This window comes from Artibeus jamaicensis, unplaced genomic scaffold (genome assembly GCF_021234435.1).
Source record: "Artibeus jamaicensis isolate MK-2021 breed Jamaican fruit bat unplaced genomic scaffold, CSHL_Jam_final contig_332, whole genome shotgun sequence".
Lineage (NCBI taxonomy): Eukaryota > Metazoa > Chordata > Mammalia > Chiroptera > Phyllostomidae > Artibeus > Artibeus jamaicensis.
Genome location: NW_026521788.1, coordinates 35,195,502 through 35,212,213, shown reverse-complemented (window position 1 = coordinate 35,212,213; position 16,712 = coordinate 35,195,502). Strand labels below are relative to the sequence as shown.

Here is a 16,712-nt window from a genome sequence, read left to right as displayed (position 1 = left end):
AAATCAAAATTTAGAATCTACCACTGGGCAAGCACTGTACAAAATGGCTGAGAATGATAAACAGGTAAAAGTTACCAGACAAAAATAGGTTGGGGGGGGAACAGTAACCCATTTACTAATAATTTACAAAATCAAAAAGTTACCCACATATAAAAACTAGTTTTGAACTGATAAAAATTCACCAAATTGAAGGGGGGGGATGTTCTTTAACACCTCTCCCAGGCAGCCACTCTCTTCATTTGAAAAAAAAATAGGTTAATATTTAAGGATATATGTATGATAATAATAGACCTTGGGTACACAGATTAGGATATAATTAATTTCATTTATTTTTCAAAAATATGGTTCCTATAACTTTTTTCTCTCTTGGATTATTCAATCAGCTGTAAGTATTCTCTAGTTATACAAATATACTAAAAAGGCACCCATCTAAAAAAAATCCTTGGCTCTACATCCCCTCCAACTATCACCTTACTAATCTCAGCTTCAATTTACAGCAAACTCCTTGAAAGGATTGGCTGCCTCCAATTCCTCCCTTGAAGTTCTCTGGTAAACCCACCCCAATCAAGTTTCACCTCCACCACTCCACCACAACCTATTAGGGTTACCAGTGATTTTCATATGGTTAAATCTAACAGCCACATCTTAGTCCATGACCTCCCAGCATCTGACACAGCTGATCACTCACTCCTTCATTCTAAAATGTTTCACTTGACCTGGCTGGTGTAGCTCAGTGGATTGAGCGCAGGCCTGCGAACCAGACAATCGCGGTTCGATTCCCAGTCAGGGCACATGCCTGGATTGCAGGCAGGTTCCCTGCAGGCCAGTTCCCAGCAGGGGGAGCACAAAAGGCAACCATACATTGATGTTTCTCTCCCTCTCTCCTTCCCTTCCCCTCTAAAGATAAATAAATTTTTAAAAAATAAAATAAAATAAAATGTTTCACTTGACTTCAGTGGCACCATTCACTGTTAATTCTCGCTCCTCACTGGGATGCATGTTAGTCTCCTCTGCTAGCTCTTGCTCTAACTTGCCCCTCTCTCTGTCCCTCTATCCCTCTTTCTTTCTCTCTCCGTAAACATTCTAGGATTCCAAGGCAAAATCTTAGGATCTCCAGCCACATTCACTCCCTAGGTCAGGGGTGTCAAACTTATTTCGCCAGGGGCCACATCAGCCTTGTGGTTGCCTTCAAAGGGCTGAAATAATTTTAGGACTGTATAAATGTAACTACTCCTTAACTGTTAAGGAGTTGAAATTATATTTGGCCCTTTGAAGGCAATCGAGAGGCTGATGAGGCCTCCCTCCCCCCATGGAAATAAGTTTGACGCCCCTGCCCTAGATTATTTTAATCAGTTCTCACATCTCTATGCCAATGACTAAAAATTTATTATCTCCAGCCCAATCCTCTGTCTGAACTGCAGACTCATGTATACCAAGGTGTCCAGACAGTGTCTGTACTTGGACTGCTAATTTAACATGTTCAAAACTGAACTCATTACTTCCACCTAAAAACCTGCTTATCCTGCAGCTTCCACATCTCAGTAAATGGCAGCTCCATTATTTCAGTTGTTCAGGCAAAAATCCATAGCCCATATCCAACCTACCATCAGAATCTATGGGCTCTGCCATCAAAGTGTATACAGAAGGTGAGTACTTCTCCCAATCCCTACCTAAAATCACCATTGTCTCCCATCCAGGATTATTGCTGGAGCCTGCTGAAGGATCTCCTTATGCCCTCCCTCTAACATTCTCTAAAGAGCAGTTGAGAGGTCTATTTAAAAGAAGTCAAAACCTTTCCATGGCTTCCCATATTCAGAATAAAAGTCAAAGTCTCACTGGCCAACAAGGCCGTATTTGATTTATCATGTATCCCATCCCCTCATGCCCCCCCACCACCTCATCCACCACCAATCATTCCCCTCAATGCCTCCCCTGAGCTACTTGCTACTCCTCAAATGGGACAAGCATGCTTCAACCACAAGACATTTGCATTCTTGTTCCATCTTCCTCAAATGTTCTCTCCCCTAAAATCTGCTCAGATTAGATCAAAATATCACTTCTTCTACATATCTGTTGTAATACCATTCATCACTACAGCCTTCTCTAACTGCCTTATATAAAACAATAGTTCCCCAACACATGCTATTTCCACCTTATTCTGCTTTGTTTTTCTCCACAGCCCTATAATTGCAGACATATTACATATATACTTGTTTATTTCTTATATGCTGGCATTAGAATGTAAGTGTCACAGGGCAGAAAATGTGTTTTCCTCACTGCACTATTACTAGCAAGCACTCAGCAGATATTTCTTGAATGGACAGATGACATGAATGAGGAAACTCCATTCAGTATCTGGTCTCAAAGTCTGTGATGACTTTCCTGGGTTGCAGGCCAGTTCCCTGCAGGCCAATTCCCAGCAGGGGACGCATGAAAGGCAACCATACATTGATGTTTCTCTCGCTCTCTCCTTCCCTTCCCCTCTAAAGATCAATAAATTAAAAAAAAAATCAAAGTCTGTGATGAGGGCATTTACAGTGTATAACATGTCCTGGAAAGAAGTTTATTGCAAGAGTGGCCACAACAATGGCAAAGTTGTCAACTCTAGCTGAAGTCAATAATAAATAAGGGCTGACAAGTCCAAACTACCCTAAAATGAAGAAAATAAACTTGAAAAACTTAAAAATAAAAATAAGAATAAGGGGAAAAATGGCCATCCATGACTCCACACTTTCTATAAAGAAATACCATCTAGCCCTGGATGGTGTAGTTCAGTGGACTGAATGGGTGGCCATTTGAATCAAAGGGGGGCTGTGATTCAAAGGGTCGCCTGTCTGAATGGGGGCTGTGAATCAAAGGGTCACCTGTTTGATTCCCAGTCAGGACACACACCTGGGCTGTGGACCAGGTTCTCAGTGAGGGCCACATGAGAGGCAACCACACAATGATGTTTCTCTCCCTTTCTTTCTCTCTACCTTCCCCTTTCTCTAAAAATAAAGAAAATAAAACCTTAAAAATTTTAAATACATTAAAAAAAAATTCCATCTAGATGTTCCCTGTAAGCTGGCCTACCAACTCAGATCAAAATATCATCAGACCCATTCTATACACTTAAATAGCTGTTATGAATATTTCCTGCTTTTCTAAGCTATGATCTTCAGAGAAAATTTTAACTCCCAACCCTAGCACTGGCTGCCAAGACATAATGGTCACAGTATGCTCTCAAATTTCTCCAAAGCACTCAGGCTGCAATCAAATATCATTAATAAGATGACAACAACAATTCAAAGTACCTTTGGTGTCTGCCTATCTTCACTGTCCCCAGTGTATTCACTATGAGCTCAGGCATCAAAGACTGTGATATCTTGGTATGGGGGCAGGGATGTGGGGGGCAGAGGGAAAGGGACTGAAAGGGGGACGGGGAGAAGGTGAGGGTAGAGAGGGAGAGACAGAGGAAGAGGAAAACGGAGAATGAGTTTTTAAAAAAACAGGACCTGGACTATTTGCATTTTAAAGACAAGTAGATTGCCAAGAAATAGAAAGCATCTACTAAGACATGTCACCTGGACTTTTCAATATCAGACACCAAAACAGTGATCACAGAAGGACCAAAACCCTGAGAAAGCCAGCATTTCATTCTCACGTATGGAACTGAAGCCATGGGTCAGGAGGCCAGGCCAAACTGGACAGCTGGGAAAGGAGGGTGGTGAATCATGGAAAGGGATGAGAGGAGTAATTACCCATGATTTGTCTTGTTTTTCTTTTTTCTTCCCATTGTACTAAGCAGGTACAGAAAGTGGGCAGATGAAAACTGGGCAGGAGAAGGCAGAGGGAAGGGTAAGGATGCTGTCAGGTAAATGGTAGCAGAAGAAATCAAGCACAAATTCCTTTTCTAAGGAACATGTTTTTGAAAAGCAGACATACGAATTAAGTTAGGAAATGATCAAAGAAATTTAAAACAGGCCCCCATACCTTAGGTAACTACAGACCTGTCCAAAGAGTCTATAGAGACCAGAAAATCTTCAGAGAACAGAAATTCTTAGTTATTTGCAATAATGGGCCTGTGGCATTGTTAAAATCAACAATCCTCAAAGATGATCCAACTATATTTAAACTAATCTATTCATCAACATGCAAAAGTAAAATGGTAAAAAAAAATACTCAGCTCTCACAGACCCAGCCTTTAAAAATCCTCTGCCTTTCCAATGAGTCGATTCAAAAGCAATTGACTCAGCAGAGAAGAGCTGAAAACTCAGATTACACCTAACATACTCTGTTTGATCAATTCAGTTAAAAAAGAAAGAAGGGTTCTGATTGGGTGCTCTCATTAGGCTGAGTCAATTCCCAGCACCAGTCGGTACCTGTCCAAGCAGATGTAAGAAGCTAAAAGAAGCAGGAAACAACAGTATACACTGAGAAAGGGAGAAAGGCATGGGGTGTGTGTGTGGAGGGGGTGGTGCTGAGTGTGTAACAAAGGAAAAGACAATTTAGCTCTATACAACCATTGGCCACCAACATACCTGGGGCACACCAACCAGAATTTGCAGCCAAGGTGGTTTTCTATGTTTACTTCTTTGCTAACACTTCCTCCTCCTTAGCACTACTCTCCGGATCTGACACTAATGGCTCTCCCCTACCACCTCCCTGACAGCCTTCACTTTCTACAGCTCCTCTTCCTCCATCCACTCTCTCATTCTGCTGATCTAGTAATTCCCACAGGCAGTTCAGTCTCTTGCCCTCTTCTTGTATTAGCTCATCCTGTATGAGCTCACACCTTCTACTCAGTCCCATCCTTGACAAGCGCACAATCCTGTGCTGGAGGTAGACGAGTCACTAGCTTGGGTACAGTACACCAGTCAATGCTATGAAAGAAACAAAATAAAGGGCTGTGAGCACATATTTATTTGTCATTACCCTATTTGATATTTTCCAAATCAACACTTCAGCTTCCCACTCTCTTGAAAGTCAGTTACTAAGTACCACATCTTTCCATCACATCCCCTGATCTCCAAAACTACCTTGCAGTTCAGACTTGATTTCTCATATGACTTATTAGAACCACTTTCTATCAGAAACGCAATTTAATATATTTCCACACTGTTGCACCAGCCATCTCCCTAAAAGACATAACATACCACATCATCCCCTTGCTTTGAAACATCTGTTATCATTCCTATGCCTAACAGAAAAAGTTCAAATCCTTAGCACAAAAAAATAAGCTTATATAATATATATTTTTTCAAATAGAGCCTTTTAAAAGTAGGAAGACAAAGTTCCAATTTCACTGCTTACCAGCTGTTACCTTTGGAGCATCACTCTTCCTAAGTTTTCCCATTTGCAAAATGGGGACACGAAAAGAACCTCCCTCTCGGGGTTGTTATCAAAAATAAGAAGGCCCAAGCCAAACACCAGCACAGTACTGAGCACTCAATCAATATTAACTATTACCCTGGGATTTCTCGTCTATCTAGAATGTTTTACTTCCCAAAGGAAGCAAATAATCAAGGTCTTACTTTCATGTATTTTAGAATGATTAATAGTAAGAGTTAAATCATAAATGGCCTTCTGGTTAATCCTGAACCAACAAAAACTTCAATTAACGAAAATACTGCTTTTATGAAAATTTTGGTTTGTCTAACTTCATTATAATTTATTAAAAAAACAAGTACCCATTTATTTAAAAAATAACTATGTTAGTATTGTTTGATTTCCTATTCAAATTCAGGAAGAAAAACCGTATCTTACCAATGGAAAGTCAGTTAGATATTTAAGAATGTGATTCTCTACAGTATAAAATCCACATGAATTAAATTCAGTCTCAACTGCATATATAATTTCCTAAGATATATAAATATAACAAAGCAAATTCTAGACACTTACAAAAATAAGTGTGCATCAGATGATGGACAGTCAGTCAGTCTATACAGACCTCACAATCAAAAGATGAAATTACAAAATTTTGTTTAAGTCAACGATTTTAACAATTTTGAAAACTACAGTCTACAACAATAAACACAACAAAAACAAAACAAATCAGAAACATATTTCAAGGGATTAATGTATTTCTGATATTAAGTACTAATGGAAATTAGTAAGAAGATCCTAGCAAACATATGCACAAAGCACAAACAATTCCAACAATGGGGAAAATAAAACTAGGAAAATACTGCATTTGCTTTTCTACTGTAGACAATATGTTAGACAGCAGGTATCCTTATACTCATTTTTAAAAAGCAAAAGCCTATAAAAGCATGATAAAACTGTCAACCAAACTGCAGGAGGCAGTACAAATCAATACAACCTTTCAGAAACCAGTCTGGCAATATTTTTCAAAAGTGACAAAAACCTTCATACCCTCTGATCTTGTAATCCCTCTCCTAAAACTTTAGCCTAAAGGAAAGAAGCAAAAGGAAGGACAGCTATGTATTAACTACATTACTTGCAGTTAATGAGAGACAACTTAGATGTCCAATTTTTAAAAATAAGAAACTCAACTCATAATATAATTTAAATGTACAAAAACTTTAGTAAAAAGAAAACATTAACTATGAAAGCAATTATTAAGCATTACATTTATGCTCAGATTATAGTATAAAATCATAAGGTGAAAAATAAATAAGAAAAAATTAAAAGTCTGATTTTTTCTTATTTCTTTGATTATTAAGTTGTTTGTAAAATAAAAGCCCTGTTGGAATTGATCAGGCCCACCACAGTAAGTATATATTTTAAAATTGACTTTTTAGAAAATCACAATTTTTCCCCAAAAAAACCTATCACAGAGTAATCAGATAGGCTCTTCTCACATACAAAGCAGCCATAAATGTAATTTTAGCCATGCTATTAGCCAGCTGGAACTTTGTTATTTTAAAATCTCATTTTACCACCAAAACCTAACTGTATGCATGATCTACATATGGTGAGCAGAAGCCATTTGCTGTGGGGCATTTGGAAAGAGGGCCTCAAGCACTGAGGTTAAAAACTATCAGACCAAATGGAATAGTAAAGCTTAAATTTCTCCTATATCCCCAAATGAATTATCATGTTTCTTAGCCACTAAAAGGCTAAGCATTCAAAGAGGAAAAACTTGTAAGCTGATTTGCTCTGCCTCTGAAAACTTTCTCATTTTCTCCCAAAAGCACCACAGAGTAATGAAAACTACACAAGCATACTCATGCTCATGTTCATGAGGTCAGGACATGTGAGATACAGGTGATTCTAACCTCAAGTAACTGGCCCTTTCGGGTTTTAGTTGTTTAATGGGTAAAATTGTTAAAGATGAGCCAAATAATCTATTAATTCTTTCAAGTTCAATATTCTACTAATTTAATAGAATTAAAACTGCCCACGCAAAATTCCCTACTCAGATTATAAAACAATTATTAAGACTTAGAATTAGGAAACTGGGGGCAAAGGTAAAATACACAGATGGTCAAACGCCTGGACTGTGTCCCAGCTAGGCCTGTTTCTTTCTATATAGTGACATGATCTTGGGTAAACTACTTTGCCTCAATGTCCTAAAATCAAAGAAGTAGTAATCCTTACTGACCATACCCTTTTGTTCTTGTGTTACACAACACACTGGTTTCTTCTGTCATAACTGGGGTTTCCTTCCTAACTAGGAACAATAATTTTGACTTCATTCTTGAAAATTTAAAAGTACCTTGTTTGTGCATTCATCTTTTCTAAATTTTCTGGTATTGAGAGAAGTAACTAACACATATTGCCTATCTTAAAGTTATGGTCAAGACTGAAAGCAATCCTCAAAAATGCATTCAATAAATAGATTTTGAGCACCTGTGCCACTCACACACACAACAGTATGTGCAAAGGTCGCTTTCCTTAAGAAGCCCAAAAGTCTGGTGGAGACAAACAAGCAAATCATTAACTACTAACTGACAAATGCTTACTGTATAATGTACAATATACTATTGGATCAGTCAAGACAAGTGGGATAGGGTGTCTGGACAAGATTCAGAGATGATATTTTGATTAGGTCTTGAAAGGCAAGTTGTTTACTAGGTAAAGAAGAATTCTCAACAGAGTACAGTGTAAAACCACAAGGAAAGATGTCATTTTCAGAAACTTCTATGTAGTCTTTGTATGAAGAAGGCAGGCAATGTGGTAGAAAGTGAAATTAAAAACATACGCTAGTACCACAACTGTGAAGGACTTGGACTTTTATCAAATACCACTTATGGAGAGTCACTAATGGACTTTTAAACGTGGAACTAAACTCCTATCTTCCACCTACAGTCAAAGGATTTGAGTCAAGGAAACAAACAAAAAAATGAAGGTCTGGATGCAGAAAGACAGAATAAACTGTGTTTATTTAAATGGAGAGTTCATGCTCTCAGGATGGCTTCCAGCAGTTTCTTACTATCGCATATTAATACAATGCACAAGTAAAATTACAAGTAAAAGATTCAAGATCGTGTTTCTTTTTTAATTTAAGGATTATTTGAAGTCAATTTTGTTGAGAACACTAAAGAAAACAACCAAATAAGAAAATTCTAAAGATCTACATAATAAATTAAGAGAGGCGCACAGTAATAACATCTGAGAAGACTGACTCCAGGAAAAACATCAATAAATGTTTAAATCCTTACCACATTTTGATTTCTGATAAGACATGTTTTGTGCCTATCTTTTGCAAGAGGAGGATATTTTAAATTCCTTTGGTTAAAGAAGAGCTATCATCACTAATTTCTTTAAACTAGCCTAAGAGATTTTTTAATGGCAAAATTAATAGGTTCATTATATTTTAGTGCTCAGGAAAAAAGAAGAAAATTCCTTCAAAAGGCTATTTGGGGAAGCCTAAAACTCAATATACTTCACCAATGGGAGTGAAATATGCATATGCCAATCTGGGACCACTAAAGACTGCCCCCTGCACCAGTAATTACCACAGTGCTAAGGCCTAGTCTTGGAACAGCAAGCCTAATTGGCTGGGTAGCATACAAAGATGAATTTGCAATTATTGAAATTCAAACTCAAGCTTAGCTGCCAACGACTGCCTTAAAGAAGTCATTCTTCCTTTTACTTTGACAAAAAAAAAGTAGGTATGCATAATATATATGTACTATAAAAACCGCAGATGTCTAAGAAGAAGACATAAGAAGCACCTGGATCTATGGAAGCGGCGTAGTTTGCCAAAGTTTCATCTCAGGATGTGTTTAGGGTGTGTCTTTGTTGTGGCCCAGTAATAACCACCCTCCCCCGCCAAAAAAAAGCAGTCATTGGGGCACCCCACTTCCCCCTATCAAACCTCACAGCATCCTGACTCTGAAATCACTGGGCATCTCAGCCTCGCCCTGCTTTCTCCCGAGGGAAAGGCGGCAGCCCCACAGGCCGAGGCCCCAGGCGCTCCTGTCACGGCCCGCGGGGCTGGGGGCGGGGGACGTCTACCTCTCGTGGTCACCCCTGTCTCGCCACAGAAAGCCCGCTGGGGACTCCAGAGGGTCACCCCAGAGGGCAGGAGGCGGAAGGGCACCTCATCTCAGGCACCTGGGCCTGAACACCCCGACCGCGCCCCCTGCCCAATCAGTCGCAGACGCTCCCCACGTCCCGCCCCGACCCTGGCTCTTACCGTGCGGTCGCGTTCTTCCCACACGTCCGCGGCCCACCTGCGGTTCGCCCAGCGACCTACGGGCCCCAGCACCGCAGGTAAGGGGAAGGACCCCCTGTCACATCCTCGCCAGCCTTGGGGCCCGATCCGCAGCAGCCAACATAATGCCAGTGGCCAGAAGGAGTGTCTGACTCCAAAGCCAGCGCACCCCCGCCCACTGCCGGCCCCTGCTGGGACTCCGCCCTCCCGAGCCTAAAGCGGGAGCGCGCGCGCGCAGCCCGGCCCCCGGGACGTCCGTGCGCATGCGCGAACCCCACTGGCGGAGACTCCGCGCCTCTGTCGCGTGACTCGAGCCTCCGCCCACATCTGGCCCCGCCCCTGCCCTCTCCCCAGCTTTTCCAAGGCTTCGCCCCCAATTCGCCCACTCTTTTCCACACTTTGTTTCTCTGCCACCTGGCTCAGGTCTTTGCTCTGCCCAAACCACGACCGTAGCTCAGAAGCTGACCCCACCTCTAACCAGCCGTGGGGAGTAACACGTGTTGCTTGACCTAGGTCAAATGTGTCAACTCCACCTCCTGGCACAGAAAAGTTATTAGTAGACTTAGCCTTGGAACTGACATATGCTTCCCTCCCACCTTTTGTTGATGTGGAGACCTCCAACATTTTGTGTTAGCAAATTCATCCCTGTCCCCTGCCTTCCAGTGCTCTAGAATATGTATGCCCTCCCTACTACACCAAAATATGAATTGAGATCTTGCTGAGCCTGAGGGAAGGGACAAGCAACCCTAAGTGCTAAGATTTGCAAATCCTTAGTACTGTCAATCTGGATTCCTTTTGTTAAGAACCAGGCCCTTCCGTTTGGGGATTCTATCAGTTTGGGGATTCTATCACCCACAGAAGGTCGTTCTTCCCTTTCTTTCTTCTTGATGGCTAGGCCTGCTTTGATGTCCTTACCCTAGGGGCCTCCAGGGTCTGGCTGAGTTAAAGATCCAGGCTGCCCTTATCTAGGGATAGACTCCTTGCTCTCTAAAATCCTTGGGGCCACAAATTTTAGAGCCACAAATAAAATAACATTTCCGGAATATGTCTTAAAAAGTATCTACTTCTTCCATGTCTCCAGATCAGTGATAATCCAAGGAGAAAGTGAGTATGACTTGCCAGACTAAGACAAGGGTCAAGCCTGACTTGTAGAGCCATATTTCATTTAATAATATACTTCTATATTTGGAAAATGAAGTGTCATTTTTAATACTAACATCTAGAAATACAAATTGAATTTACTGGGTGATAAGATGCATGTTTAAAATGTTGAAAAGACTAGAGCTGGACACTCAGCAATTTATCTTTGGATTAAATCATATCGTTAGAAAGGCATACAACAAACTGAAACTCTTAAACACACCCCTGAACAATATCTCTCAAGTAATGCATTTACATAAAGTTTAGGGTTTACGCCATCAGTTAAATTAAGAAATGGTGCAAGAGATGGCTCCCCACAGCTTGTCTCTGGGAATTGAGGAAGATGCTACATACTGAAGTCTCTATATGAAGAGCTGGGAAAGGAATCTCTCAGTTCCCAACACCAGAAAGAGCTATATGCCTGTCTATACTGCCAGGTTGTTATCTTGTGACCCCTGGAACACTTGAGATGATCATGTTTTCTTTGGCAGCTCTTAAATACTAAGTCACTTTCCCCTCTTTTCCTTTGTCTTCTATACAGTTTACTGGATGATTTCTGTGTAGTAATAGTTTCCAGATTTGTTACTGATTTGTCTTTGTCCCAATTTTCTCATCTTCCTAAGTATTATGTCACACTAATTCTATCAGCCATGTCAAATTATATAGAGGGAAATTTTTAATATTTAATATAAATATGTATCCCTAGAAAGCTGACCTCTGAGGTCTGAAGACTGCTTTTAACTGAGGCTAAGGATGAGGAGGCAGACCAAGCTAAGCTTGCTTCACAAATTTTAGCATACACCAGAGTCTCCTGGGGAGCTTAGTAAAACACGAATTGCTGGGTACCACCCTCAGAGTTTCTTATTCAACAGATCTGGAGTGGCACTCAAGAATTTGTATTTCTAATAAATTCCCAGAAGAACAATACCCTGGGGAACCACACCTTAAAAAACACTGCACTAACGTACCTCTTCAACAGTCTATGCTGCAATCATCCAAGTCAGGTAGAAGATAACTAAATCTCAGGAGTTCTTGAAGGACTGGATGAGAGTGTTGGATACTGTCCTGTGGACAAATTTCACAACTGTGGCAACCTTCCACACAGGCTAGGTGAGACAGATTAAGAGCTGAGAAAGTCAGGGCATGACCCCAGCCCCATGAGTTAAGAGAGAAGACACAAGATAAAGAGTCAGAGACAGATGGTATAAAATTCTGCAGTGGGAAAATTCTGCCTAACAAACCCTCTTTGTATTTTTTTTTTTTTGAGGAACCTAATGGTATCAGAGCACAGAGACAAGGAGTTGGATAATCTATGAGAATTCAAAGTATATGGGAGATGACGGTTCTGATTTATAGACATCTGTGTGGAGATGAGTCTAGAGAAGAAATAGCAAGCATACTTACACATTTTCACTATGCATTTTTTGGTTACATAAAAAAAATCTCTACAGTATAACCATAATAGACAAAACAAGGAAAAGACTTTTCTCACAATTCTTATACAAATATGCTTAATATAATCACAAAAGCATTTCAGCATATTTTCCTAATTTTATAGACATCCTTAACATGTTTTATTAGTTTGGAGTTAATGCTCCTGGGAACTTTTTGTATTTCTGTCTGTGTGTATGTTTATATTGATTAAATAATGCAAATTTATTATCTTTGATGAGTTATTCAGTATCATTAATCATCAGGAAAGTGCAAATGAAAACCACAATGAGATGTCACCTCACACTTGTTAGAATGGCTGTTGTCTAAAAGAGAAGAGATAACAAGTGCTGTCAAGGATGTGAAGGAAAGAACTTTTGTGCACTTTTGGTGGGAATGTAAACTGGTGCAGCCACTGTGGAAAACAATATGGAGGTTCCTAAAAAAATTGAAAATAGAACTATCATACCATATGATCTAGCAATCCCACTTGCAGCTATATATCCAAAGGGAAAGAGATGGTTAACTCAAAGAGACATTTGCATCCCAATGTTCATTACAGCATTGTTAACAATAGCTGAGACATGGAAAGAACCTAAGTTTCTATGACATATGAATGGATAAGGAATATTTGGTATGTACATACAATGAGTATTCCTCAGCCATAAAAAAGAAGAAAATTTGTGCTAACAAGGATGGACCTTGAGGACACTACACTAAATGAAATATATCAGACAGAGAAAGACGAAAATTGTATGATCTCATTTATATATGTGGAATCTAAAAACAGCCAAATTCATAGAAACACAGTGTGGGATGGTAGTTGTCAGGGGCTGGGGGATAGGAGAGATGTTAGTTAGAAGGTACAAACTTCTAGTTATAAGATGAATCCACTCTGGAGATTGAATATAGTGCATAATAACTATAGTTAGCAATACTGTTACCACATGCTTGAAAGTAGCTATCAGAGTAGAGCTTTAATGTTCTCACCATAACAACAACAAAATGGTAATTATGTAAAATAAAGGATGTGTTTGTTAACTAACATTAATAAGTATAGTAATTTCACATATATAAGTGTATCTAATTATCACATTGTATATCTTACACTTATACAATGATATATCTATTACATCTCAAAAAAAGCTGGGGGGAAATAACAAATTCATTATCTCAAAATTCTGATTGAATACATTCAAGCATTCACCTAATAAAGCCACTGTTAAACATTGCTGGGCCCAGTCAAAAAAAAAAATTCCGATGGTCAGAATTTTAATTTAGGGTCTCATGAGACTAAATCTCCTTTTGTTCGGTTTTTTAAATGAATGCAATTTTCTCTCTTTTCATGTGGTGATCCAGTTATCTCGACCCCATTTATTTTAAAAATACATCCTTCTTTTAAAAAATGGTGCTAGAACCAGTGAAAATCTATATGGAACAAAAAATTAACCTCGATATCTATCCCAAAATTAAATGTGAATATTAAAATAACAAAGCTTGTTGTAGAAAAAACATAGGAGATGATGTTCACAATTTGGGATGAACAAATTATTTCTTAGAACCCAGAAAACGCTAACTGTGGGTGGCCTTGTTAGACTGGAGTTAGGATGGTGGAGTCAACAACCTTGGAACTTGAATTCTGGCTAAGGATCCAGAGTCAAGACTCAAACTATAAGAGGAAGTTTATTTAGAAGGTCACAGAGGTAGAAGAAGTAAGGTATAAAATAAATGGGCTTAGAGAAAAAAAAGTTACAGAAGCAAAAGTAGAGCCCTTGGAGCTTAGGGGAAAGATACAAGCAAGGAAAACACACCTGGAGGAAAGGGGAGAAGGGAGAGTGGGGGAAAGGAGAGGAAGGATAGAAAGGGCAGGAAAGCCGAGGTGTGCTCCATGGAGAGAGCCACATTGGGTCTTTTGTCCTGAGAGTTTTGTTTAGAGGTACCAAGGGTGGATCTCAATAAAATAGTCATCAGCCTTCCAGGTGTGTCTTCTCAAGGTCACTCTCTCCATTGATTGGTCAGTCCGAGGGCAGGGTCATTAGTCACTGCATCTGGTTCTGATGTCAGCCATGGCATTGCTCCATCTGGTTTTGCTGCTTTTCTTGCCCTGGATCTGAAACATGGCTGAGGCCTAGATGTCATCTCCAGGGGTTAATTACTTAAGAGAGTTGTCAGACATGGGCTTGTACTCTTGCTGATTGTTAGGGACCTAGGGATCTCCATGCTGGTGACCCTCTGCACCTGGCCTATCATTTCTACTCTGCTCATGACTATCTAACTGCCTGCCGTATAATCATAAAAGAATAGATTGCTAAATTAACTTCATCAAAATAAAAAATTTCTATTCATTAAGACATAATTTAGAAACTGAGAAAACCTCAGAATTGGAAACAAAAACCACAAGATAATTATGAATCTGAAAAATAACTTGTATTATTTCTACCTGTCATGATGGTGGCATAGGTAAGGATGGCTCATCTCCTCACACAACCACATCAAAATTACGACTAAAATATAGAACAACCATTACTCATAACCATCAGAAATCTAGTTGAATGGAAGTCTGACAACTAATTAAAGAAATCACATCCATCCAGACTGGTAGGAGGGGCAGAGAGGCTGGTTCCACATCCATATGTGGTGGATAAAAATTCATGAGGGATATCTCGGGAGTAAGGAGTCTCAACCCCTCAGCCCCAGGTTCCAGTGCAAGGAAGATAAGTTCCCGTAACTTTTGGCTGCAAAAATGAGCAGAGATTAAGTTTATGGAAGAAACTTCTGGAGTCCAGAGCAGTTCTACTTAAAAAATCCCACACATGGACTAATCAGACTTACTCCCTCGGAGCTCAAGCACCTGGGTAGCAGCTTGAAAGGAACCAGTGGTGTACAGGGAGGAAATGAAGTGCATGGAATCAACGTGGGAGCTCCCAGACAGAAACATGGACAGAGGCCATTGTCTCTTTTCTAAGGCCTCCCCATTCAAAGGCATAGAGCCAGCAGGTGGGGGCCACATATGAGACTCCGTTAACCTGGCAAACATTGTTTGCCCTGCCCTGGAGATCCCCTGAGACTCCATCACACCCAACTTACAGGCCCATACAAATCGTTAATTGTGACTTTTTCATAGAAATGGCTGGTCTTGGCTGATGCTTCACAACTTCATAAATCCTATGAATAAGCAATAATGGCCACAGTAACCCCCAACCCCTATATTTCTTAAGTGGCCCCAGGACAAGTAGCAGCTATCTCAGATTGCTTTATAATTCAGGTGACCCTGGGAAAAACACAGGTAGGGGCTGAACTTGGCCTGCACCACCCAGAATCCCCAGGGCCAGCGAACCCAATAGACAGAGACAGACCACACCACAACACCACTGCCCTGCCCCTGCACAGCTGATCCTTTATAGAGGACAGAGGTTGATTGTCGGTGGTTATAGCCAGTCCTGCCAGCTGATTGGCCTGAGTAAATCCCTCCCATTGATCCACCAACAGCAATCAAGATCAACTACAAGAGGAAGGGGTACTTAGCTCACATGTAGGGCACACCAGCTTCAGTGATAGGGAAGCTGTGCCGCTGGACCCTACAGGACACTTCCTACATTAGGACACACTACCAAACAAGGAGTCATAGCAGCTCTACCTAATACATAGAAACAAACACAGGGAGGCTGCCAAAATGAGGAGACAAAGAAATATGGCCTAAATAAAAGAATAGATAAAAACTCCAGAAAAGCAACTAAACAAAATGGAGAAGAAGCAATCTATCAGGTGCAGAGTTCAAAACAATGGTTATAAGCATGCTCAAGGAACTTAGTGAGGACCTCAACAGCATAAAAAAGGTTCAGTCAGAAATGCTGGATACACTAATTTAAACAAAGAAGAATTTACAGGGAATGGACAGTAGAGAGATGAAGCCAAGAATCAAATCAAATGATTTGGAACATGAGGAAGCAAAAAAAAACAACCAATGAGAACAACAAGAAGAGAAGAGAATCCAACAAGGAAAAAAAATGAGGATAGTGTAAGCGGCCTCTGGGACAAATTCAAGTGTTCCAACATTCACTTAATGGGGGTGCCACAAGAAGAGGCAAAAGACCAAAAAATGGAAATCTATTTGAAAAAAGAATAAAATAAAACTTCCCTAATTTGGTGAAGGAAATAGACGTGCAAGTCCAGGAAGCACAGAGAGACCAAACAAGATGGATGCAATGAGGCCCACTCCAAAACACATCATAATTAAAATGCCAAAGGTTAAAGATAAAAGGAGAAGCTTAAAAATGACAAGAGAAAAGCAGTTAGTTATCTACAAGGGAGTTCCCATAAGACTGTCAGCTGATTTCTCAAACTTTGCAGGCTACAAGGGATTGGCCTGCAAGAAATATTTGAAGTCATGAAAAGCAAGGACCTACAGCCAAGATTGCTTTACCCAATAAATACATCATTTGGAATTGAAGGGCAGATAAAGAGCTTCCCAGACAAGAAAAACTGAAGGAGTTCATCATCACCAAACCATTATTATATGAAATGTTAAAGGGACTTA

General features: G+C 40.1%; 1 protein-coding gene across 4 annotated transcripts in view; it reads right to left on the bottom strand.

Annotated features, from left to right (window-relative positions):
• Positions 1–9,793, bottom strand: part of CCSER2 (coiled-coil serine rich protein 2) — a 201,959-nt gene extending 192,166 nt beyond the window's left edge. For all 4 annotated transcript variants that reach the window (XM_053663911.1, XM_053663912.1, XM_053663913.1 and 1 more), the window contains exon 1: positions 9,587–9,793. The gene's annotated coding sequence lies outside the window, so the exon portion shown is untranslated. The remainder of the gene's footprint in view (positions 1–9,586) is intronic.
• Positions 9,794–16,712: the final 6,919 nt, after the last annotated feature.